Source organism: Caloenas nicobarica, chromosome Z, assembly GCF_036013445.1.
Source record: "Caloenas nicobarica isolate bCalNic1 chromosome Z, bCalNic1.hap1, whole genome shotgun sequence".
Lineage (NCBI taxonomy): Eukaryota > Metazoa > Chordata > Aves > Columbiformes > Columbidae > Caloenas > Caloenas nicobarica.
Window position 1 is genome coordinate 81,075,926 of NC_088284.1, and position 24,796 is coordinate 81,100,721.

General features: G+C 38.2%; 1 protein-coding gene across 13 annotated transcripts in view; it reads right to left on the bottom strand.

Annotated features, from left to right (window-relative positions):
• MEF2C (myocyte enhancer factor 2C) overlaps nucleotides 1-24,796 on the bottom strand; it is a 140,398-nt gene that overhangs the window by 111,227 nt on the left and 4,375 nt on the right. For 9 of the 13 annotated variants that reach the window (XM_065656250.1, XM_065656260.1, XM_065656264.1 and 6 more), the window contains one exon: nucleotides 19,364-19,462. The exons of 1 other annotated variant lie outside the window; for it this stretch is intronic. The gene's annotated coding sequence lies outside the window, so the exon portion shown is untranslated. Of the gene's footprint in view, nucleotides 1-6,920; nucleotides 6,942-15,165; nucleotides 15,389-19,249; nucleotides 19,307-19,363; nucleotides 19,463-24,796 lie in introns of those variants that run through there. 3 more of the 13 variants (XM_065656252.1, XM_065656253.1, XM_065656255.1) reach the window with 3 other exon arrangements.

The following is a 24,796-nucleotide window of genomic DNA, read 5'->3' on the forward strand; positions in this document are numbered from 1 at the left end:
CTTTTCACATTATGTGTAATAACTGACATATTGAAAATATTTGTCTTTTAGTGATATACATATTAATGTTTCCCATCCAAAATTAATTTTAGGACTAATTGAAAAAGTCAGTATTGTTTGCAGAAACCCTATAAAGATCTAGCTTGTAACAAAAAATAATATTAAAGATATAATAATAGAAAATATAAATGGTTATAGTCCTCTTCTAATCCAATCCATCTATAAAACCAATAAAAAGTTATGTTTGGGATGCTTATATATATCATTCCTGTACCTGTATACAAAAACAAATATAAAAGTACATACAAAAAACCCACTAAAAATACTGTATTTCTAACCCATAATATAGAAGGACTGTAAGTCTAGAACAACAACAGAGAGACTTTCGTTTTATGTAGTAACTATATATATGTGAAAAAAGAGCACCATGTGTTTATGGACTGATTATTTTTATGAGGTCTGTGAAGAGACATTTGATAGTTTTATTTACAGTGTAAGGCACACCCAGATGTATGCAAGCACAGTTCGAAAACCATATATATTTGTATATAAAGCACACAGATATATATATGTGTACATATGTATAAATATATGTACATGATCATGGGAAGCGATTTTACAGAAAAACCACAAGCGTAGCTAACATAGCAGTCTACTACTGTAGCATATTTCTAGATAACCTAACAATTTCTATATACCCTACAAACAACATAAAATCTGAACTTATGTGAGGTGCAAAAATAGGAATTCAGAGTTTTAAGTATATAAAGGTAGTACCAAAAATAAAATAATGTTTTAAAATATATCCTAAAAATTCATATTAAATTTATTTAAATATATTTATGTTAATGTATATATGCAGCTATTTCATATGCAGCCAAGTAACTAAGCTCATTAAATTAGATTTTGATTTTGGTATTTAATGGAGATTTCCACTGTTAAAGATTTTTTTTTAGCTGTAGATAAAAAAGAACTCAGAGACATCAATCCATCTGAACAAGTACAACTCAAAGATAGACGTTAGATCATTAAGAATGAAAATTACAGGCAACATCAGCTTGTAAAACAAATTCTGTTCCTTAATAAACATCTGGTGTGCCTATACATATTTAATGTTAACAGTTTTTTAACAGCTTAGGCTGTAACATTAGCAGCCCGGTATGGAATTTGCTATTGTCATCCTTGTCCTCGTTGGATAGAGGTAGATATCAACAAAGTGGTAACTCAGAGTATTTACCAAATTTGAGCTGTTGATTAATTTTCCTCTGGCAAAGACATTACAGGAACACCCCACTACCTCATAAACAGCACTATGCTGATTAGACACCTTCCATAAAGTTTAATTAACACACCAACTCTTCCCACTGAACGCAAAAAAACTGCAAGACTTTCTTAACAGTAAAACTATCTGCATTTCTTTTCCTTCTGCCTTCTTTGTTTATCCTGTTTGTTCAAACTGCTAATGCCTTGAGGTAGAGGCTGTACATTAATGTATATTTGCACAGCATCATGCTCTATAGGCCCTAATCTATGTTAGGACCTGTAGGTGTTACCACAACACAAAATAAGTGGTAACATTAATCGTGTTTAAAGCTTTTTTTTTTTTCCTGTAGGCGACAAAGTCCCAAATAGTCAAATTTCACTTTGCTATTTATATCTATGCAACCTCTGGCTGGATGAGCACTTTGCACTAGAAGGAACACACAATCCTTTATACAATATCCGTTGGCATGCTTCATATGCATGCAGGATGCTCAATACTCCATATTTTTGGATGATCAGCAATATTTATAAATTGGAATAGAAAATTTAAAAGAAATATCATAATGTTTTCTAAATAAGAGTTGCAAATATTACATTTATTCCAGAATGGCCAGGATAATGGACACTGCTTGAAACTGAGGTCTGTTGATATGTTGTTATGGTTTCTTATATACATTATTGGCAAATCTATATTTTACAAACTAGGAATTAGAAAGCTAAGACATTAAACAAATGCCCTGTTTGACCTGATGTAGAGTAGCCCAGATAAAACTCTATGACTGAACGATATATATTAAAAAAAAAAAAATCTGTTACTTTTTAGAAAAGAGAATCCTGTATAAGTGACTACAGCAGCATGTTCTGTCACATTCTTTCCATAAACTGAGCCCTGTCAGTGACAGCAAAACAGATTGTGTGCATCTGCTGGGAATGAGCCAGATGACAGTGGAAGAAACACACATGGATACCTTGGCACAACAACTAAAGAAGTAGAAGAAAAATGGACAGAAAGAAGCACAAAGTTCTAAACTTTAATTAAAATGGCTCTCTAACAAAAGTGAAGTTATCTAAGAGTCTGTTGCAGGCTGTATGCTTTGCTTTAGACTGTAACTTTCCAAAAGCAACTACATATTTATACTCTACATTGTCTTGTTTATTCCCTGTGGTACTCATATGGCCACCATTCCCACAGTGTCTGGGTCCCACAGAATTTGCCTCAGGGAAATACCATCCTTATTCTACAGACGGTGAATTGATGCACCAAAAAAAGCAAAATCTTCACAATCATCTAAAATAGGTTCTAGAAGAAAGAGTTAAATACACACTGTCCAAGTCCAGGCTGCCATCCTAGAAGCTAGAGCATCCTTCCCGTGCCTAGCTCTGCTTTCAGACAAAAACACTGTTATACCTAAAACTGACATTAAACAAATAACCTGCTAGTACTCTAGCATTACAGGACTGGTGAGCCTGACAAGTTAAATTAGCACAAATGGTGATTGAGTCAGCTTTGCTATTTCTGCTTGTATCTGCTCCAGTTTTACTGCTGAATATATGGACTGAGAGCCCAAGATGGCTCTAAAAATGATCAATGATTTACAGCTTTCAGTGCAGAACTGCTACTACAAATAGTGGAAGGTATATATTCTAATTTAAAAGGAGAACCTGATCTTCCCTAATAGTTAAAACGCACTCCCAGGTATTGACTCATCATGGCAGCAGAACTGCATGCTTGTGCTCAGGAATGAGTTCAGGAATTCTGCTGAGTCTCTAAAATAAATCTTTCATTTCAGATGTAATTTACATTGTTACCCTTTCAGTTAATCACTTGAAGACAGACCAAATAGACATGGGAGTGCATTTATTTAATTGATTTATTTTTTTAAGAAAATTCAAATTACAAGGACATACAAGCTCTTCTGAATTTTGCACTGATGTTTTACACTCTGTTTTGCCTAATATGTTAGGAATAAGATGTGACTGCCAGCTGAGTAAAGATTAGTATAGCACCTAGTGGTGCGAGCAGCACAAGTCATCTATTGAGAGAATCTGGAAGCCTCATCAGGCCAGTGGTCTCAGCCTGTTATGCATTCCATACGCAGTGATTATCTAATATTCTGATGGTACTTCAGAATCACACTAATAAAATGGAACAATTTGGTATTTATAAAACCAATATGTATCATTACATAATACAATAAGCAGACAGGAGCTGATGTATACTCGCCTAGTCTGTGAAAAGCTCTAGAACAGCATTTAACGCATCTTCATTTTCCACCTCATTTCAGGATCTGTAAATGGCAGCTGCACGTATACAGACCTTAATGCCCAAGTGGGACTTTGAAAACTGCTTAAGTCTGCTTGTAATGTTCTTGACCAAAGAAGTGGCAGATATCTACATATTCTTCCTAGTGTGGTCCAGAAGAGAAGATAAGGAGATCTTCTTTTGAAATGCTCTATTCAAATAGTATCTTTGTTTCTAATGAGTCTGGAAAAAGAGTCAGAGTGGAACTGAGAAAAAGAGGTGGATGTTAATTAACAGCATGAATTATAATTCTGTATATAAAGCAGTTTTTAGTAGGTCATCAAGTCAGTGGAGTTATGCTGGAATACATGAGCAAAGGGCACAGTTTCATATATTCAGTTACATCTGAAATACTGTTAAATAAACGTATTAATATCTGTGGATGTAAGCTCTCTTTGTGAAATTTGAATTTCCCAATTATAGCTGAAAGAAAAGAAAAAAGCAGCACATTTTTACAACTTACAAGCTGCTTCAAGTTCTTGGATAAATACTAGTCAAGATTGCATATCAGCACAACTTTTTAACCAGAGCTGTTATTCTTATTCATTAATTCAAGCATAATAATGTGGTCAGGAAGTCAGGTTTGGATTCACACCCACATATTCAACAGGCACATTAACTTTACAAGAAACTGGGCGAAGAGGCATGCTTGCTAAGCCACAAGGTCTTTCCTAAAGGACCACCCAAGCTCTGCTGAAGATGACTGAGAAAGTGCACATATAATGGCTATTTTTGAACTATTTGTTTTCATAAAGATTTATTAAACACTCTTAGGTAGCCTGTGTGATATATCGCACCCCGAAGCTGTACTTCCCGACTCAGTCAACCTATAATCAATCCATTAGTCACTTACAGCATGCTCATTGTCTTCGTATTCAAACACCTCCTCATGTTTCTAACTCCTATCCTAGATTTCAGAGCTTTGCTAGGCATGGTTACTTTCAGTTCAAGAAACAAGCTCACCTGAAAGAATGAGACCACTAAAAATTACGGAAGACTGACACAGAGGTATTTATAAAAGATCTAGTTCCACACATTCTGATGAATACATTCCTAAAGAAAAAACAAAAGGCTCTTTCTGCTTATACATTGTATTTTATAAAGTAAAATTAAACTTGTTATAAAATGCAATAGGAAAGATGGCATGGAACTGTCTGTTTAAACTAGTTTTAAGGTATAGTACAGACTAGAAACACAGAAAGGCTTTTATTTTTTGAGTAAGAGAGATAAAAGAGCAGAAGAGACCAACTCAATAGCTAAGGAACTATGGCAATCCAGTGAAACATGACTCAATTAGAGTCGTTCATTTGATAAATATTAATTATCTATAGAAATATGGGATGGCCTTACGTTTGGAAACTGAGACTAGCTTTCTCCCAGAATGTTCTAGAGCCAACCGATTAAGGCCTTTCCAGAAAGAGATTAATGCCTTTTCTGTGAACTGATCTGAATTAAGGGTAGGAAGTATTTCAAATCAGGTTTCTCAGACCCTGAATTTCTGCTGTAAAAGTCAAACCAGTGCTTACAAGGAATGCATAGGCTTAGTCTGGGGATGTGGATTCCAGCAGACAACAGGACACAGCAAAGTAAAACCTAAATTCTCCCTTTTTGTATTGCCCTAAGTCCTTTCTAATTACCTGGATACATCCTGGCAAGCTGAATAGATTTTTAGCTTTTACAGCACCTCAGTAGAGCTGGCAATTTTCATTCACATTTTGCCCTTGGAGAACTGAGACACTGCGCTTCATTTGCAGATTTTTTTACCTTGCATCTGTTGCCTTAAGTAAAGTTAAGGTATCTTTTTAGGAGTGATGATTAGTGAATTGTATGTTAAAGATGTACAGTGTATTTTTGAAATTCTCTCTTTAATGTTTCAGAGTTCATATTGAAGGATCCTGCTCCCTAGTTTTCTTGGAAATGGTCACTAATGGGTTGCATGTGGTGCTGGAGATAATAAAGTTCAAGAAACTTGTTTAAAATTTGAAACACAATTAGGAACTGATTGTGCTGTAGGTTCACCTTTTCAATAGAAAAACTGTATTTTAATCTTACATATCTAGTTTAGATTGTGATATATTCAAAATGTGCTCTGTAAACAGACATGACAGTGGGCATTTGTTTAACTGTTCTTCATTTAAGATTAGCATTTAGACCAACGTTTGAAAAAAAGAATGCTGATGATTCTTTCTTTTTGCAAGTATCAGCAGGGGAATCTCACAGTACTACACGTCTATAGATTTGTTGTGATTTTAAAGAGGCCTTTTTGCTATATCTACGTCGTATTTTGAGCTTGTATCTATCAAACATGGAAGCTGTATTTTTAGGATGATGTTTAATTCACCGAGCAATCTTCTGATCCATTAGTGGAACAGCTTCCTCTTTTCGATCCCATCAGGAAAATAGGAGAGTGAAAGAACAACTACTTTCTTTCTGACCATCCTTAAAATTACTTTTCATCAGAAATCTGTAGAAGTGCAATTCCATGTCCTGTTTGGGGTAGTCAAAATAGTGACGGTCTCACAACAGGTTTGCCTTTAATCTTACACAGAAAACTGTGGTAGAACATAGTGCTACTGCTTTACAGATGAAATTTAGCAACTTGTAACAGAAGGCAGCGCCAGAAAATCACCTCTTGTCCAAATACAAGACAAGTACTGCTCTTCAAAACAGACCAGAATATTTTTCTTTTGTGTCATGCCTCTTTGCTGCATCAGATAGTGCTTCATACTGTTATTAAGTGAGAAAAAAAGAAAAAAAAAAGTTCAATATAGAACACACTCTGCCTCCATTAAGAAATCCTTGTGCTCCCAAATAAGGATTTTCTACAGAAGCAGGGGGAAAAAAAATCCTAATATAATTAAAACACCATATAAAAATACCACTTATTCTATTGCTTTCTTTGTATCTGTCATGAAGATTTGCATTATGCCTCTTACCGCCATATCTTATCCCTGATACGTGTTTTAAAAACATGAAATTCCAGAAAAGACAGCACTCACTAAGGATGCCTTCAAGACGACTGTTCTGCTGATCACCACAGAATGTAATACTGAGCTTGTGACAATATCTGCTGGAACCATAACTGAACTAAATGGAATGTTCTGGAAGGTAATTTAAGTACTGGAACTTGTACCGAAGACAGATTCTCACTTTGCTTTGTCAACATCAAGTTTTGGAAAAAACACAAAAATATTAGTCCAGTTTTCAACTTGTATGCCAAGAATACTACAGGAAATGTAGAAGAATAATCTTCTGTTTCTGTGCTACGCATAATAGTTCTAATGCAGCATCAACATAAAACTGAAGCACCAGATCCCATTGTTATCCCAGTGAAGATATGCAGATTTCTACCTACCAAGGATATAGGTAGGCATTCTCCATTTTGTACATGTAATTATGGGCAGTTCTGGTTTAATTAGGTAGCTTGTCAATCGTTCCATCATGTTTCCTTTCAAGAAAAAGATGGAATATTATTTTACAATTAATACATATTTTTAAATGTAACTTTAAATTATTTCCAACTGCTAAGAACAGATCACACACCTAAGATCAATAGTAATCCAATAAGCATGGGTTATATGCTTTTTTTTTTGATGTACGCTCCCAAGAACATTAAAGAAATTTTTCTTCATCCTATTTGGTTTTAAATTACTGTACGACTCCATAGGCTTTTTCGAACATTTACGGTCATATTTCTGATCTCTAAATTTTATGTATGTGTGTTTTGGATGAAGCTGTACATTCTGTATGCCATTGCAAGGATGCATTCCCTGGCTCAGTATTCTGACATAAAAAATGTGTCACGCTGAAGTTTGGTAAGTGTGCAGTTTCACACTTATTTCATATATTGCAGGGGGGTAATAAGCTGGATTTTTTCACATTCTGCGGCTATATCAATTCTTTGACTGCATTTCACACATATAAGCAAGATAAAGGAAAACTGACCACTTCTCCAGGATTCTGTGTGCATAATAGATTCTCATCAAATACTGCTTAAAATACCAGTTCCTTGTGGGTATAGAACACATTTAAACAATCATTATTATTGATTTGTTAAGACCACTGCCCTCCATCTGTGACAATTAGGGATCATTCACAGCAAGATGAACTCTAAACACTTCAACAGGAATTTTCTTTGAAAAAACCTGCAAGATTAAAGTTTTGAGTTCAGCTACCATGTCTTGTCCCCTCTCCTCCATTTGCTTACCATCTCACCAAACAGTCTGCAGCCACATTCCTGCTAACTGTCCTAGAAGTCTTCCTCCTTTTTTTTTTTTTTTTTTCTGTTTCTCCCGCTTCTTACATTCGGTATAGACAGAAGCAACACTCAGGACACAGATGGACAGAGATAAAGCAGGCCTGAGGATAAGTGTAGAGAATATACTGTCTCCTGCTGGTTTCATGGAATATCCTCAAACTGTATTAATTTCCTTCACGAACTGTCCAGGCATTCCCGAGGGTTACAGCAACCACACAGGCAGCTCCAGGCAGCACGTGTCCAAAGCCAAAATGCATCTGAAGGGGATGGGACGGTGACAGAACCTCAGTGTCCTGTTGTTTCTCCACAACATCTCCCCGTTCTAGGGACAGCTTTCCCAGCCAACCTCGATGAAATGATTTAAAACAATCTGCACTGAGAAGTCTGTATGGAATTTTTAAGTGAAAAGTGCCATGTTCTGGTGGATACATTCTGGAACATTTTAATATCTGTAATGGTCTGACAATAATGAAATTATTTGGATTAAAACAATGCACCATTATGTGGAATACAATATCATATCACAATAAATTTGTCAGTAGGGGGACAAATTTCTTAGAAATCAAAGAAACAGCACATGCTACCGTGCTACTTTTTATTTATATTACTAGAAGTAGTGTTTCACGTGGACAATGTTCTGCATTATATTTACTTTTGTAGATATGTTTTATAAACAATTTCACCATCCTCCCTCCTTGTCCTTTGTACATACTTTGCTAACAGCTATTGATTGACTACTTGAAAGTAAATAGTGAAATTTAACTGAGCATGGGCTCCACAAATGGCATGTATCACGTATCTATAAATGCAAACATAAATAATGTTATTTCTAATTCAGTTTACCTAACTGTATATCTTGTGTTTACAAGTTGAGAGATAAAAGACAGTAATGTTTGAGGTGAATTCCTGCACTGGCATTTGGCTAATAATAATTTTTATGATGAACTTGTCTTAATCAATTAAACAGCTGGAGAAATAAGAGTCGGAGAAGACCGGTTAGGCTGGATTTTAAGTTTCATATCAGCAGTGGTTTATAACCTGGGAAAAGGAAGGCAGAGGAGCTTTATGCCATCTGTTCCGTCCTGTCCCTAATCTGCGGGCTGCCTTATGGCCAACTTAAATGAAGGCAGCAGATATCGGCTTCCCAGGACAGGCTGTATTGGCCGGGATCTCTGGACCGCTCTCCGCTCGAGCTCTTGGAGCGCTGCAATGTCGGGGAAGGTGGCACCAGGTGAAGATAAGAACATCAGCTCTGCCGAAGCAGGTGACTGTGAAGTCACCTGTTCAGGGGACGACAAAAGGGGCCCAGGCCACAGGCTTCACTGATGTGATTACTGAATCCATCTTGCACGAGGGCTCATTCCATACAATGTTAAAACAAATGATTCTCAAATAGTTTATCCGGACCTAAAAAAGTAAAATTATTTATCCAGACCTAAAAAGGTCAAATAAGTCAAATAATGTCCTTCTAGGATTTGCTATTTCTGCAATCTAAATGTATTTATATGTTAAAAAAAAGGAGAAAAAAAATGCTTAGTGCAGTTCTGCTTAGCTGTATTTCAAACTAATAGTCTCACACTTGAACTGCCTTAAAAATTCTTTTTCTCTATGCTTCCCTCTATTTCTCTTTCAAATTTACTTTCTCTTTGCAAAGGAAGAAGCAATGTAGCTATATGAGACAATTCTGTCACTTTTGCAAGTTAGCTTTGCTGGCTGAATAACAGGTGTCATTTACGTACTTTGAAACACTTTCACAATGCAAGGAAGTTTAAAGGCTAGGATACTATCTGATGTTTAGTGGCTGAAATAAATAGCAGATCTCAGAAAGGTCTCTTTGCAGTTTAAAACTAACGGGAGAAAAATGTCATACTAACAGGGCTGATGGAAGAACACAATCCTAAAAACTGCATTTTTTATATATGCTAAAACCAAATGCTACATTCCATGACTGAGATTTAACTCTCCGTATTCAGTGGGAAACAATCATTTTAACAGTAAGCAGGCACCTAAATTTACCATATGTGCATTGAGAAGAAGACACAAATTTTTGTCACCCATATTAACTGGTAAACTTAAGATTTTTAATTGCAAAATCCTTTTATTTCTCTTTAAAAAACTTCCTTATTAGAACAAGTATCTAGGAATTCCATTGCTTTTCTTGAAAGTCTTAGAATAATAGGCTATATTTCCAATGTCATCATTAAATTGATCTCATATTTTACATAAAACTCTCTGACATTAAAATGTGCAAAAGTGCACTCAGCCTTGGCTGCTTCTTTATCATTACAAGACTGTTCCTGACAGTTCAAATATACAGCTGGGACCCATAAGTTGTATTTTGTCACACTCATGCTAGGTAACTTTTTGAAAATTACAAATCCCTGTCAAAAAAACCCCAACAATCTACTGCTGTATGATATAATTCTAATATAAATGAATGTTTTTTCAGGTATTCAAGAGTTACATGGCCAGACTGATCTTGTAAGAAAAGGACACTATATTTCAGTCTTTACCACTCCAAGCCCTGTTTCAATATTTTACGTACGCAAATTCCTTTTCAAAAGTATTGATTGTCCACTTCTACAATCAAAAGGGTAAGGTGCACATTTTGCAGATTTGAAGACTGTCCTAATACAGTTTTCTTGCTTATTCGGCAGCAAAATAACCAGGAACAACTACAAAATGTGATAACTTAACTATTCTTTAAGGACTGTAATGAGTGAGCTTGTCTCAGACTAGTCTTTTTCATCTGACTTGGCTGTGAGGTACTTCAGGATATTTCCAGCCTTTCTCTAACTGCATTTATTGCCTGTTTCCAAGGGCTTACTTTCCAAAACATTATCCTACTGATTTTTTTTTTAAATTGCCATTAGAGCCTCATAAGATATTGTTGAGAACTTAGTATAATGCACCTAGGAAACAAGAGGAGAAAAAGCATAATGTACTTTACACGTAAATTAAACTTTTCAAAATATAGCTAGGCAAAGCCAGAATGAACGAAAATCAAAATGTGCTTTTAGTGTCCATTAAGATGAAACATCTGAGTTTACACGAGCTTCCTGTCTGATTATAATAACACACACAAAATTAAAGACATAAATATTAATTTTATGCATCACATAAGATGAAGACAATGAAAAAAACAATGTTTACATTTATGGTTGACTCATTAGTGTTTTATTATGTGAAACACTAGGAGGCATCAGTTGGGTAAAAAAAAGAGTTCTTTTGAAAAACGGTAAGAAATTAACATAGAAGTTATCAGCTTGGAAGTTTTATACTTCCAAATGCTAAAGGCTTTACATTATAACTAAATTATGCAAATAGCTGAAAGTTTCTATTCTCATTGATAAATGACATATTTAATAATATAGGGATAATATTTTATTTCCTAACTATTTTCAAACTAGACCACTTTGTTCACATATGTAACGTATAGTTTTATATCACATTACATTTTTAAAAATAATAGAATAAACTAAGATGACTGACTTGTTCATCTATATTGTCCTTTTTGATAAATCTGCAAAGCCCTGACATGTTTTATGTGCTCTCTTCTGCACATAAGCCCTTAATAGGGTAATTGCAGTGAATTTCGTATAGTCCTAGACACTTTTAAGAACTTTGAATTGCTATCACAGGATATCACCTAGACAAAAATGTGTTATAAAAAATCCCAGGAGAATCATCTACTACATTTTAAATAAATGTCCCAAAGGTGGTGAATTAAACAGTGTTTCTTAAATGTGTATAACAATGCTACAAGTGGCTCTACCTTCTACTATAAAGCCATATGAAACCAGTAATGTCAAAATTGAGTTTTCCTTCCTTCAAATTGTATTTAACAATGACTAAGCAACATAGTTATAGTTGTCCTATAAAATAATCAATTGAAATTGAAGTGTGCCTTGCCATGCTGCAGCAATCAGCTTTTATCTCTGCCCAATCAAAATGACATGTGAACTGCCTAATCCTTCTTTTGTAAGGCACATAAGACTTTGTTGTCACTGTTGGTTTTGTGAATTGCCTCTATAAGCTGTTCTGATTTCCTAAAGATGACAGATCCGAGTGAATAGACAAGCTCTACTGCACTGCAGTCAATGAGACAGTGAGATTAAAGTGGGAGACTGAAGACACCAGCTTTTAATCACCTATCCACATGTAGCGTTGACCATCGGTTCTGAGAAAATTACCTTAAAGTTGGTCAGAGGACCAAGTAATTCCTTTTAAAAACAGAAAATCAAAATAAAAAGAAATTTTTCAACTTTTCACTTGCACCATCAGGTGTGTTTGCTAACCAGAGTTCTTCTAAGACTATTTTGTTTCTGAAATAAGATCCAAAACTGTATTTTCATCCTTTTGCAATACCAGAATACTAACCCTACTCTTAAGCCTGAAGTTTTCTAGCTGTTCAGAATTACATGTATAATTTTTTTTTTTGTATTTTATACCTAAGTTGCTATAAAGCCTAAATGAGGATGTAGCAAAATCTCTCTGCTGATAGCATACAGCAAAATTTAAAAATCTAAAAATACATCGCAAATATAACTGCTTTGGTTATACTTCAAAATGCTGAAGCAGAGACTGGAAACTCCTTGAAATTATATAGCACCTTAATTATGTTCATCTTCATAATCAGTGTTTTCAAAAGACTACCACTACACCTTACTTGATTTTTGGATAAATTATCATCTAATTTAGAATAATGTTGTCCAACAGGTAAAAATGGACTGTACGTATCAAAAACCAAATGCTTATTCTTTCAAGCACCTAATAACAGTTAATGACTTCTTGCCCAATGAGTTGTACAAACATGCTTAGCTCTCTGAAGATGAAATGAACTATTCTGGTGAACAATAAATTAACCTGTTACAGAGAAAACAAAATGAAAAGAAACGAAGTTGGCAAAAGTATTCTGTTCGCAATTCCTGTTCAGTTTTTAAGTTTCTATGTAGCTATATTTGTCTACTAAATAGTGAGCTATCAAAATCTTTCAGGGGTAAACTTTTGGAGAAAGCTTCAGAATGCTTCATTTCTCTTTGTCTATAATATTTCAGATGTTTTAAAAAGCAGAAGTATTTCATAGAGGCGTTTCTCTGGTTTTGAATGTACATGCTGTAGGTATATAAATTAAGAGTGTTTATAAAAAAAAAAAACATACGAAAAACTTTCTTCTCCTGTATTGAAAGACAATTCACAGTAAGAAAGTATTTGTATGACTTTTCTTAATGACACTCCAAAACTATAATCTCAGAAACATAGATCTAAAAGACTTAATCTCAGACAATATTAATCATTTAGTACCAATTTCTATAAGGCTCTTAAGCCTAAGTATCCTTTTTTCTTGGACAAGTAATCTTAAGAGGATACAGACATATCTGATTCCTGGATTCATTTATAGGACATTTAAAGTGTCATTATTTATGTGTCTGTCCTAAGAGAGCTGTGGGACAGGCAGGAGGTTCAGGTCTGCTCGGGGCCTGATCCTGTGAATCGTTATTCCTGTGACTTGTGTGTTTTCATACAAGCACTCTCAGCATTCTCTGTGGGACCAGTTTTCTCATGTTCAGGTCCCAGAACTATTTTCTTACACTAACTATGTTGGGCGTATTAGTAAAAATACATATAAACAGCAAATTTTTAAAATAAACGGATGTGTACTACAAAGAACACAGACACTCTGGATTAAGGGCCATTCCCTTAAGTTCTTCATCAAATAATTTTTCCATTACTTCCAAAGAGACTTAAGTGTGAGGAGAGACTTCAGAATTAGACTTGATATGAATTACTTATTCATTAATAGAGAAAGAATAATATAATAGGTGTTTTAAAACTCATCAAGTAAAGTCTTGCAGGTTTTCTGACTTGACCTTAGGTGCCTAAAATCATGTAACGAAAACAGTTTACAAAATAACAAATCCCCAAAGTGGCCATTTGCCTGAGGGTTTGAACTGGAAATCAGTACGTATGTAACACAGAGGTTAGAACTGGTTCACAGGTGGTTTTATTTCCATGCTCTGCCAAGCCTTTAGGGATTAGAGTTATTATACTCCATATAAACATCTCTACTCCTCAACCACAATATCCGGGATAGTGCCAATAAATGAAATCTAGTCACATTTGTATCTAATATAATTGGTTTATCATCCATCTTGTAGTTCTTTTAAAGTAAAGATATGAAACTAGGACATTTGCCATTAAGCTGATCATCAGATATGTGCTAGGAAAATGCATTTTGTGTCAAGACAATTCTTTTCTTATCGCCAGTAAAATACTGGCAAAGTGCCGTTCTCTGCTTAGTTCTCTTAAATCTTTAGTCTTAAGTTGTATATTACAGTATTTAATCTCAGAATACAGGTATTTCCTAATAATAATTATTATATACGATAAAGAAAATAGAATTCTTCTATAAAAGACAATGCTTAGGTTCCCACAGTGATTCATTAAGCTTTGTTTTGCATTGTGCTGCTTTTTTGTTTGTTTGTTTCTTTGAGGAAAAGAATTATTAGTTTGTCTTTGTATTTGTTTTGTTTTTCAAGCTGACAGAAGGTCACAGTAAGTTTTATGGGAAACTCTAAGTATTACAGTTACATAATGCACCAATAGTCTTATAAGTCTCTCACTTACATTAAACTTTATCTCAGCCTATAAGTAATTGTACTGCAACTAAACCAGACAGTTTTGTAAGGCTGATTAGCTCTCCTTGCTTGTGTTAAAAATCATAAAGATTACTCAAAGTCCTATGTAAAGACCAAAGCATGGTATTCCAAAAGAGGTTTGCAGCCTATGACTTAAATTCCCACATCAATGACACGGGTCTTTCCATCTCAAATACAAGTATTCAAATGAAAGATGTACAAAGTTAAACACTTGGAAGCATGCATTACCTAAACTCCAGAACTGAAAAGCCTATGATACAGAGCAGTTTAAGAGCATTTCACTCAAAATGGATTGTTTCCTTAGTCTGATAAATCAGGGTGCAAGCACTACAAGGTCATAGCATTAGGTGAACTATTCAAATCAAATGAGCTTCGAACACTTCACAAGATCAAGCACACAAATGACGCAAACTAACTTCATCAAAGTTTAAACACTTATGACACTGATGGAGACAAGTCAGCAATAATTTACTAGACAGTGGTCTAACTCTGTTACTTGTCTAAAAAGTTACTTTTAAGCAATTGACAGTGCAATCATACGCTTAAAAAGTCTGCAAGCAATCTTAATCCCAGTCCACACACAATGACTGATACATTCTCCAAATGCAATAGCAAATGCACATAGGGCTTTTGTACCATGCCCACTCTAATATACTCCGATGCTGAATTTCACATGTACTTACATTATAAACATTTAGCTGTTTGGATGATCAGACTAGTCCTTGAGATATTTTCCTTTCATAGGAAAAAGCAAAAATCCCTTTACTTCTTCCAGCCTTAAATATTCACCACCTGGTTCAACATGCAGCCTCCTTGAATCACACACACAACCTTCAAAGTCAATCCAATAAGCAGCCAGAAGATGCCTGGGGTGTGTGTGTGTGTGTGTGTGCAGGCAGGAGGAGGAGGAGAAAGTGGCTGAGCTGCTGGTCGGATTAAAAGTAACCGGACTCGTCCTGAAAGCGTCCAGGAAGGAAGTGACAGCAGGCGAATGGGAAAAAGGCGAGCAGCTCACAGGCTTTGTAACATCGGAGAGGGGAAGGGGGAGGCGAGGAAGGGGTTCGGACTACGCGCCTGATGAGGTGTCCTTCTCTGCTTCGCTCCCCTCTTCCTCCCTTTTCTTCTCCTTCTCCGTGTCTCTATTTCTCTCTCTCTCTCTCTCCCACAATCCCAAACGAATGACTCTCTCCTCCCGAGCTGGAGAAATAATCAGTTTCACTCTTGCAAAAAGGGGGCGGGATCAGATCCCGAAAGCGTTTTAATAAAACAAACATAGAGCAGCAGCAGCGGCAGCAGCTCCCTTCCTTGCCCCTCTAGTCTAAACTAGATTGATAAATTACTCCACTACACTACTTTAATTATGTATATGGTATGCAGAATAAATCACTGAACATCAGCACCTCAATCAAGCACTTTTTAAATGATAATTGCATCTTGGGTGAATCAATCTTTCCATTCCTGACATTTTGCTAATTTTAGTTTTGCGGTGGGGGTAATGGCATCTGCCACACGCGAACCTAATGACAATCCTTTATTATCCCCGAGCGAAGACAACACGGCGAGCCGGTGCGTGGTGTTTTTTTTTTTTTTTTTTTTTTCCCCCCAGTTCCCGGTGAGGTTCAGCAGCCCGAGGAGGATCAGGATCGCTGCGAGGGGGCTGGCAGGAACGCGCAGCCCCGGCTCCGCGGCTCCTCGCCGCTCCTGCGGCCTCTCAGCCCGGGCACGGCCGCCCGCTCCCCCCGGCAGCGGAGGGACGGAGCCGGCGTGCGGGGAACTGCGGGGCTGGGGAAACGTCCCCAAAATATCGCAGCCCCGCCACACCCGCGCCCACCTTTGGGGCAGACACCGCTCCGTTCGCCCGCACCTCCCGGGGCGGCTTCGGGCCAGCACCGCGGGAGGGGAGGGCGGATTGGGGACAGCGGACCCGCGGCCATCGTGGCTGTCACCGATGGCCGGGGCACCCCGGCATTCCCACCCCGCCGGGGGACTCCCCCCGCACCTCTGCCGGGCTCCTTCTCCCGAGCCCTCCCGTCTGCCAAGCTGCCCAACTTCCCAAACTCCATCAGGGTTCGTACCCCACCGCGGCTGGCTCGGCGGGAGCCATCCCGACGGCGAAGTTTGGGGCAAAAAAACCCACTTTTCCTCAACGAGGGACACTGGGCAAATCGGCCGCGCTGGCCCCCTCGCATGGGTCCCGGTCACGCCGGCTGCTGGAGACGGTCTCTTGTCAGACTTACCCACAAAAACGCAGCATTACCAGCAGACTGTCTAAAAAGGACAGGATTTTTTTTTTTTTAATAGGTTCATTTGCTTTTAGAACCGGACTGAAAGGACTTTACTGTATGGGAGTTTGAATCCACACGCAATAATTTGTGAGTAGAACTGCGACTTTGCAGGTACTTAATTTCTATGTAGATAGCCAACTTTTACCATCCTTAGAGAGCAGCAGGGGAGTTTATACAGGCACAAACCATTATTTTTATGATAGATTAAGGCAGTGGAAATAGGAACTGCATGCCTGATAAAACCAAATGACTGAATTCAAACAACAGTGATAAATACATATTTGGTTTATTTTAGTACAAGTCCTTGGTCTTGCAGTCTTTTCCCCTATAAGCATCTCATTGGGCCACTGACCTACTTCTGAAGTTCCGTATTTGACAGTGAATAAATGCCTTTTTGCTTCAACAGTACTTCTTAAAACGTGGATACTCAAAGCACAGTCAGAGCAAAATGAAGCTCAGGCAGCTCTAACAAGCACCCTGTAATTGCTCTCAATGCAGATCCCTAGAGAACACCCCTTGTGACTTTGGCTCTCGTCGCTCCCTGCTCTGTCTGGGTGAAATTTAGATGCAGAGTGGACAAGTCCCAATGGACAGACAGTTACATGCTATAAATGCACCGGCAACAACAACAATAGTAATAATGATGCTCCTAAGGCCACCAGGCAACCACACACAAGCCAAGCATACTGTACACGGTGGTGAGAGGCACATAATGCTCAGCAGAGGAGCCCGAATAACATTGGGGAAGAAATACTCAGCCTCAGCTTTGGCATGAAGTGCAGCAGGAAAGAATATGGAACAGTGACATGGGTTGTACTCTTCCTATGCCTCTTCTGCAGACAATTTCAGTCTCCCAGCACGGCACCCCAACTATCCAGTAACAATTCTTAGTGGCAAAAATAGAAACCTGTGTTAAGACTTCACACTCTTGTGCTCTAATTGAAAATGACTATCGTCTGCTTGATTTTGTGCAGGATATGTAAGTTTTCAGGTTCTGGATAGTTGGTAACACAGCCCTTCAACTGGCGAGACAGAACATGAGCACTGTCATATCTTGAAAGCAATTATTAGAGTAGGCGAGTATTTCAGAAAATAGAAGTATACAGCAGCTTAGCACATCTACTACACCTCCGTGTGGGCACTTGTGGCCTAATCTTTAAATAGTTGTGACCTTCACTTACTGAGTACCTTAAAACCATGCCAAGTTTTTGTCATGAATACAATTCATCAAATCTGTGTAAAGGACACCTCGATTTTTAAAACAGTTCAGATGCTAGATGGACAAACAGATATAAGGGGAGGGATCAGGCTTTCCCACTCATCTCAGGGTTAGATAAGGCATGAATTTCTGCAGTGTCTTTTGAAGTGTTTAGGATTTTTTTTCCTCTCTTTTGCTGCATTTAATTTTAAAATCTGGAATAATTTCAAACAGTGAAAAACCTTTGTTCTGGTGTCTGTACTTGTACTGATGCTCCACAAATGCATCCTTTTCAAATTTCTGGCACAAGACTCAAATCAGCTCTTTTTTGCTGGTCACAGATCATGTGTAGGTCTGCTGACAATTTTTTTTTTTTTCTTAATCCACCACCTGGGGCTGGCAATGTTTTAAACAATCAAACACACTCAAAGTATAATAAATTATAAAATCAGATCTCCAAAGTTTTATCAAAGACTGAAGTGTGTATCCAAGTATCTCCCTTGCAAGTGTGATTATCTCAAGGTAACATTCCTTTGAAGATGATTATCAAAGTCCGTTTTTGTTCTTTTGTGGATGCAGAACATATCTTTCCCTTAGGAGAAACAAGATTGCCAGCTTACCTCTTTTAGTGGTGTTTAAGCTGAAAAGCAGTAAGGTTACTATGAAATGATCCACCTCCTTTGCATCTTAACCCTGGGGTGGCTTTGTTTCTATTTTCTGTTTAAAGTTCTGCTCAACCCCACTCTGCTCCACGCCTCGCTCTCTTCCACCACCTCCCTATCTTGTAAGAGCAACACAGTATAACACTTCTTCCCATGTCTGGCTGCTTTTAAACTTGGCCCACGCTGGGTACAGTGCTTGAAGTGAGCTTTACAAAATTATTTTAAAGTGAGCTGGGGCGGTTGCCACAGCAACCCACCCTGAGAGAAATCGAGGCTATAGATTAATCTACCCCACAAGATTATTCAACTGTACTGTATTTTGTTCTTCATTCATTCAGAATATTCCCTCAATCCATATGCTTTTATAAGGAACAAAAGATGTAAACTCAGATAATTTCAAAGATAATAGGATATATATTCTGGGAGCACAATTTAAATGCTTTGTATACCACTGCAAAGAGCTTAAATGTACATGATTCTTTGCAAAATCATTTAATTGCAAAAAATATTTGCAAGGTAGGCACAGCTGACACATGAACTTTAAATAAAATGGCATGCCATTACTAAAATGGTGTTATACACATCAAGCAACGATTACAGAAAGCCTTTGTCAAACGTGTACCTGTAAGCACACAATACAGCAGAGCTTGCTCTCCAGGCCTTGCTTTTAACATTAAATCTGAAAACAATAAATAGTACTTTGTAATATTAAATGCAATAAATATTAAACACTCACCACATACACCCTCTTTATTGTCAAAATCATCCGCCTCCAATGCTTTACTTAATCTTTCCCATAGTAGTTACTTCACAGTTTACAATTCTTGTTCGGCACCTTAGATGTTTAAAAGCACAAAAGTAGTGTATTATTAAAATGCAAACCCATAGTACTTACATATATTTAAAGAGATTTATGAAACAATTTCTATAAAAAGAATACGAGTCTTTACTGATGTGCACTTAGGCCTAAAATGAATATCACTTGTAAGTAACTTGACGTTTTCAGAAGCTGTAATAAACTCCATCTGAATCCTACCTTAGGGATGCTACACCACCAATAAAATTACAAAACTATTGATCTTGGGCTGTACTCATCCTCTAACCGGTGCTTAGAAAACTATTTGCATGCCTTTTGGAAAACACAGCCATCTCACTGTTTAACAAACGACAATTTAAAAGCAAAATGGTAAAATGTTAAAGCTTGACATGATTTCTTCTTTTAAGGACAGCTGTATCCTGTGCCACCACCCAGGGACGCATCTCCTCAGGTAACACAAAATAACTCCAGGAGACACTTTTTTAACCCAAAGTCCCATTTTTCTGCGCACCTGTGGTGAGGGGGTGACCCTGGCTCTGGAGGGGTGACTGCCCCACTCTCTGCACCCTGGACACATGTTACCCTGGGCTTTTATTCATTTATTCACTTATTTATGTCTAGGGGCTGGGTGTCCCGCTGGGTGTGGGGGACAGGGGTAGCACCATTTCCGAGGGAAGGTGCTGAGGGGCAGTTTGTGGGGAGGGGAGGCGTAAGCTAGAGTGGGTGGTCCTGGGGACAGGGGGAAGTGGTAGCTGTCCCGCTGTAGTTGGGGAGGAGCAGCGAAATCCCCCCTGTTTGAACCAGACAGGAATTGCAGTGGCGTGGGGAGAACCGGGCAAAGAATGAATGAGTCCTGGGCAGCCTGGCCCTGCATTTCACCGTGGTGCTGAATCTTCTGAAACCTTCCACAGCCTTTGCAGTAGAATGATGGAATCATAGAATGTCCTGAGTTGGAAGACACCCACAAGGATCATCGAGTCCGACTCCTGCCCCTGCACAGGACAACCCCACAGTTCACACCGTGTGTCTGAGGACATTGTCCAGTCTCTTCTTGAACACTGTCAGGCTTGGGGCCGGGACACCTCCCTGGGGAGCCTGTTCCAGTGTCCAGCACCCTCTGGGTGAAGAACCTTTTCCTAATGTCCAACCTAAACCTCTCCTGGCACATCTTCCTGCCAAATGACTGTTAGTGGCTTGGGAGGCTGAAGGACAGTCCATGAAGGCCTTGGGGTGAGGGTCATAGAATCACAGAATAGTTTGGGTTGGAAGGGACCCTCAAAGCTCCCCCAGTGCCACCCCTGCCATGAGCAGGGACATCTTCACCAGCTCACGTTGCTCAGAGCCCCGTCCAGCCTGGCCTGGGATGTCTCCAGGGATGGGGCATCCACCACCTCTCTGGGCAACCTGGGCCAGGGACTCACCACCCTCAGTGTAAAGAATTTCTCTCCAAGTCCAGCCTGACTCTCCCTCCTTTAGTTTAAAACCATCACTCCTTGACCTATCACAACAGGCCCTCCTGAAAAGTCTGTCCCAGTGTTTTTTTATCAGCCACTTTTTAAGTACAGAAAGGCCACAATAAGGTCTCCCCAGAGCCTTCTCCAGGGCCAGGCTGGGTCCTGGCACAGCAGGGGGGAGTGATGGGGGTGCAGAGGTCTGTGGGGAGGGCTGCGCTGTGGGGACATGTGACACCGGGCAGGGACAAGGTGGAGGTAAAACCATCAGGTGGCTGATGCTGGGATGGGGGTGGTGGAAGGATGTTAGGTGTCTGGCCGGCCACGCGTGAGCGTCCTGGTGGTCTTGGCGGGAGAGGGTGTAGTGCATCTGGGAAGACAGCATAAATTCTGTTCCTGGTTTCAGTGGAGAGCTTGGACAGAGGCTAATCTTGGGCATTATCTGTTACTTTCCAGGCTTTTGGAAATTTGTTTTCACAACGCCCCATTTTTTAAAAAAATCAATATATTTTTCATGCTCCCTTGATGATATTTTCAAGGGCCTTTGCAGGGAAGAGGCTGATTGTAGAGGGGAAAAAGGCTGCCAAATGCACTAAGTCAACATTGAAAAGGGGGTTTGTTTGTTTTGCTAAATTGATCCAGTTCTAGTAATCTAAATTGTTTCACTGTTGCAAAAGGCAGTTTCTGAAACTGTAGTTTGCAAGTTGATATTGTCCTTTAAATATCTCATAAACAGTTGTCCAAAGGTTATTTTTATCTAAGAATTTTCTTTACTGTATTGTTTGTTTTGTTTCTTTTTTTAACAGAGTTTTAAATCTAGAGATGGGGGTAACAACAATATGTTTTCTTTCAAAGATTATATATTACTAAAATTGTTCTAAAAATGTAAAAATAGTATTTATTACTTTGTGAATGACACTACGGAATAATATTAGAATCAGATCTGAACCTAGTGATAACCACTCCTTTTGTTAGCCACATGTGCTTTTTAGAAGCGGGCTAATACTAAAGGCCTGTCATTTGTTTGAAAATGAGGCTGAATTTGCATCTGAAGGAGTTAACAGCCATAGAAATGTTGACTCACGTGCTTGGCATGGAATAGGGATGTTGTGGAGCTCATGTGCTCCATCCAAAGTCCCCTGAAGTCTGTTGAAATCTGATGTGCTCTGACAGGTTTCAGATGAGACCCTAAAATGGAAGCTTGGCCCTACATCAGTGGCCACCCAGATCCTATTCCTGCCTCAGAATTCATCTTTGAATATGTCGTAACTCCAGTTCTTGTACCAGCCACTGTCTCTCTGTGAGACATTCAAATATCATCATCCTATGACAATGTTCCACCCAATGTATATAGTTTATATATACACATACATATTTTAGGGGCACAACACTTGTAGTCAATGATCTTATTGACGTGTAACTAAAGGAAGAATTTAACCTACTAACCTTTCTCCTGTTGGGATTTAGGGACTCCAAAAATGTGAGTCTAGACTTGCATGGAAGAAATGTATTGAGGGTTTTGAAGTTCTTCAGTACGGGTCGGAAATTGGCAAGCAAAGCTTTAGTCTCAAACAAACTCAAAAACTCAGTAACTAGTTTTAATTCTGCCCCCCCCCCATCTCTTCTGACATGAGATTAATTAGGTGAAATTTCAAGTGAAATGGGCATTTTTTCCTATGCAAAATATAAAAATAGATCAAATACGAGCTTAGAGTGGAAATTTGGAATCAATTCCCCATCTTAATAGGTTTTAAGTACAGGAATATATTTGAAGAAAATGCAATTTCTTGAACTGCTGTTCATCAGTCTGATTATTCTGGATCTTCACATTCCTCAGAAACATAAAGTTTTTTGTTTGTTTGTTTGTTTTAAAGCAAAGCATTTGGTGGAAGTGTAATTTATCTTGTGGTTTAATAAAACTGTGTTTAAAGTCTACCTAGATTATTAAACAGCTGTCAACCAAGAAATACAATATCTGTACTACTCAGCTTGGGTGCTAATACAGAAGATCACGCTGGAGGGAGACGTGCTGAGCTTTGGTGACTCTTTGTCAAGCAGAGACTAAATCAGAGCAGCTGTGGGGCCACTGAAATTTACAGAAGGGATCAGGTAGGTTCCTGTCAACTGCAAAGTACAGCACTGGGAGTCCCCGTCTTTAAAATAATTTTCTGTCTTCCAGTATCTCTCACAACCTCTAGAGTTGATGTACAGGAAGATAACTTTGTATTCCATTGTTAACTTATGTAGCTTTAGAAGGTTTAAACCTCCTCACTGTTAGCTGGTCATTTCAAAAGAAGTTTCTGCTCGGACAATCCCCTAATTCCCTCCAAGAAGAAAGACTCCTAGAAATTAAGTTTCAGAACTAGCATTTTGAGTAAGGACCAGCTTTCTCCTTCCTGCCACCACAATTATTTGTCCACACGATTTCTCCCAGTTAATTAAGACAACCTCCCTGCGATCCCCTTTCATTTTTTAAAAGTTTGGGGGGTGGTGGGAAGGATTTTTTTTTTAGGCTGTGCATTTTTTCTAGTTTCCTGAAATTGAATTGCCTGACTGAGGTATTGTGATATTTTCAGATGTTTTGCCAAAAAGCCCTCAACGTAAAACAAAAAAATATGATTGCACCCCCTTGCTAATTGTGTGGCACTCAAGCGTTTGTCTATCTTGCACTGCATGATGATGCGATACAGAAGCAGACAGCCATAGATGGCCAAAAAGGCTTAATTAAGTATTCTGCAGCTGCTACAAATTAGATCAGCATCTGCATCTGTGTAGACAATGAAACTCATGGTAATTTTGAGGGCCAAGCAAAGTCGAGATTTGTTTTGGATAGATCCCTAGCCACAATTCAAACAAAATTCAGATCAAACCTGTTCTAATGGTAAAAGAAACATTGGTCACCTTCGTCTCCAGTTGCTGATACAGATTCCAATGTACCACATGACTTTGAGATACATTTCAGATAAGCACCCAGCTTTTTGGCTATTTCTCTGACGATTTGCATCTATTTCAAATTGTATACCACTTTCTGAAACTAAAGTTGGACTAACTGATATGTAAATTTTAAAGGTCAGTGGTTCTGCCTGTTGTAACAGAGTATGCTGTATGATATTTGCAGCATAAATTGTGTATAGAATACAATAACAATAGATTAGTACATGGAATGAGGCGATAAAGGTATTATTGGCAACCTGTTTTATACAGATATGCTTGCATGCAGATATCATGAAGTAATAAGTTATTCTCTGGACGTTCAGAGAAAATGCACTGTTTTTAAGTGTTTGTAAACTCTTCACTACTAAATTCATGGTTTTTGGTTTGCATTTGAGCAGCTCTAAACACAAGCGTTGCTCCGTAAATGTTCTAAGTGCTGCTGAAATACTAATATTTCTGTTTTCAAAACAATAATTAACATCAAACTTTTATTAGATGTTTTAGAGAGACCTTTTGAAGGTTGACAGCTCTTGTTGATAAGTGAACAAGAACTTGTAACCTCTGTGGCCATAAAATGTAATTGTACAATAGCCGGGTCAGCTTTTAGATGTGCTTATGCTGCTTATGTTCATCTATATTAAAACTTCCATGAGCCACCAGCTGTGATGTCATTGGTTTTAAGTCTTCCCATGGAAGCACTTTAAAAAGTTGATATTACTGAGGTTAAAAGGAAACTAAGCCTCAGAGGTCATGTTTGGATATGTACTTTGGTTTAGATGTATTTCATACTGTCGTATGATCTAGTGTGAGCATCTTTGCACAGCTCCTGTGTGATACGGGCAGATTTAAGTTCCCATTTCTGGTCTGTTACGTTCTAGAAGCCTGCACCAATCTGAGCAGTGAGATCTGATTTCAGTGACGACTTTACAGACAGCTACACTGACATGGTTAAAGGAGAAGAAACCTG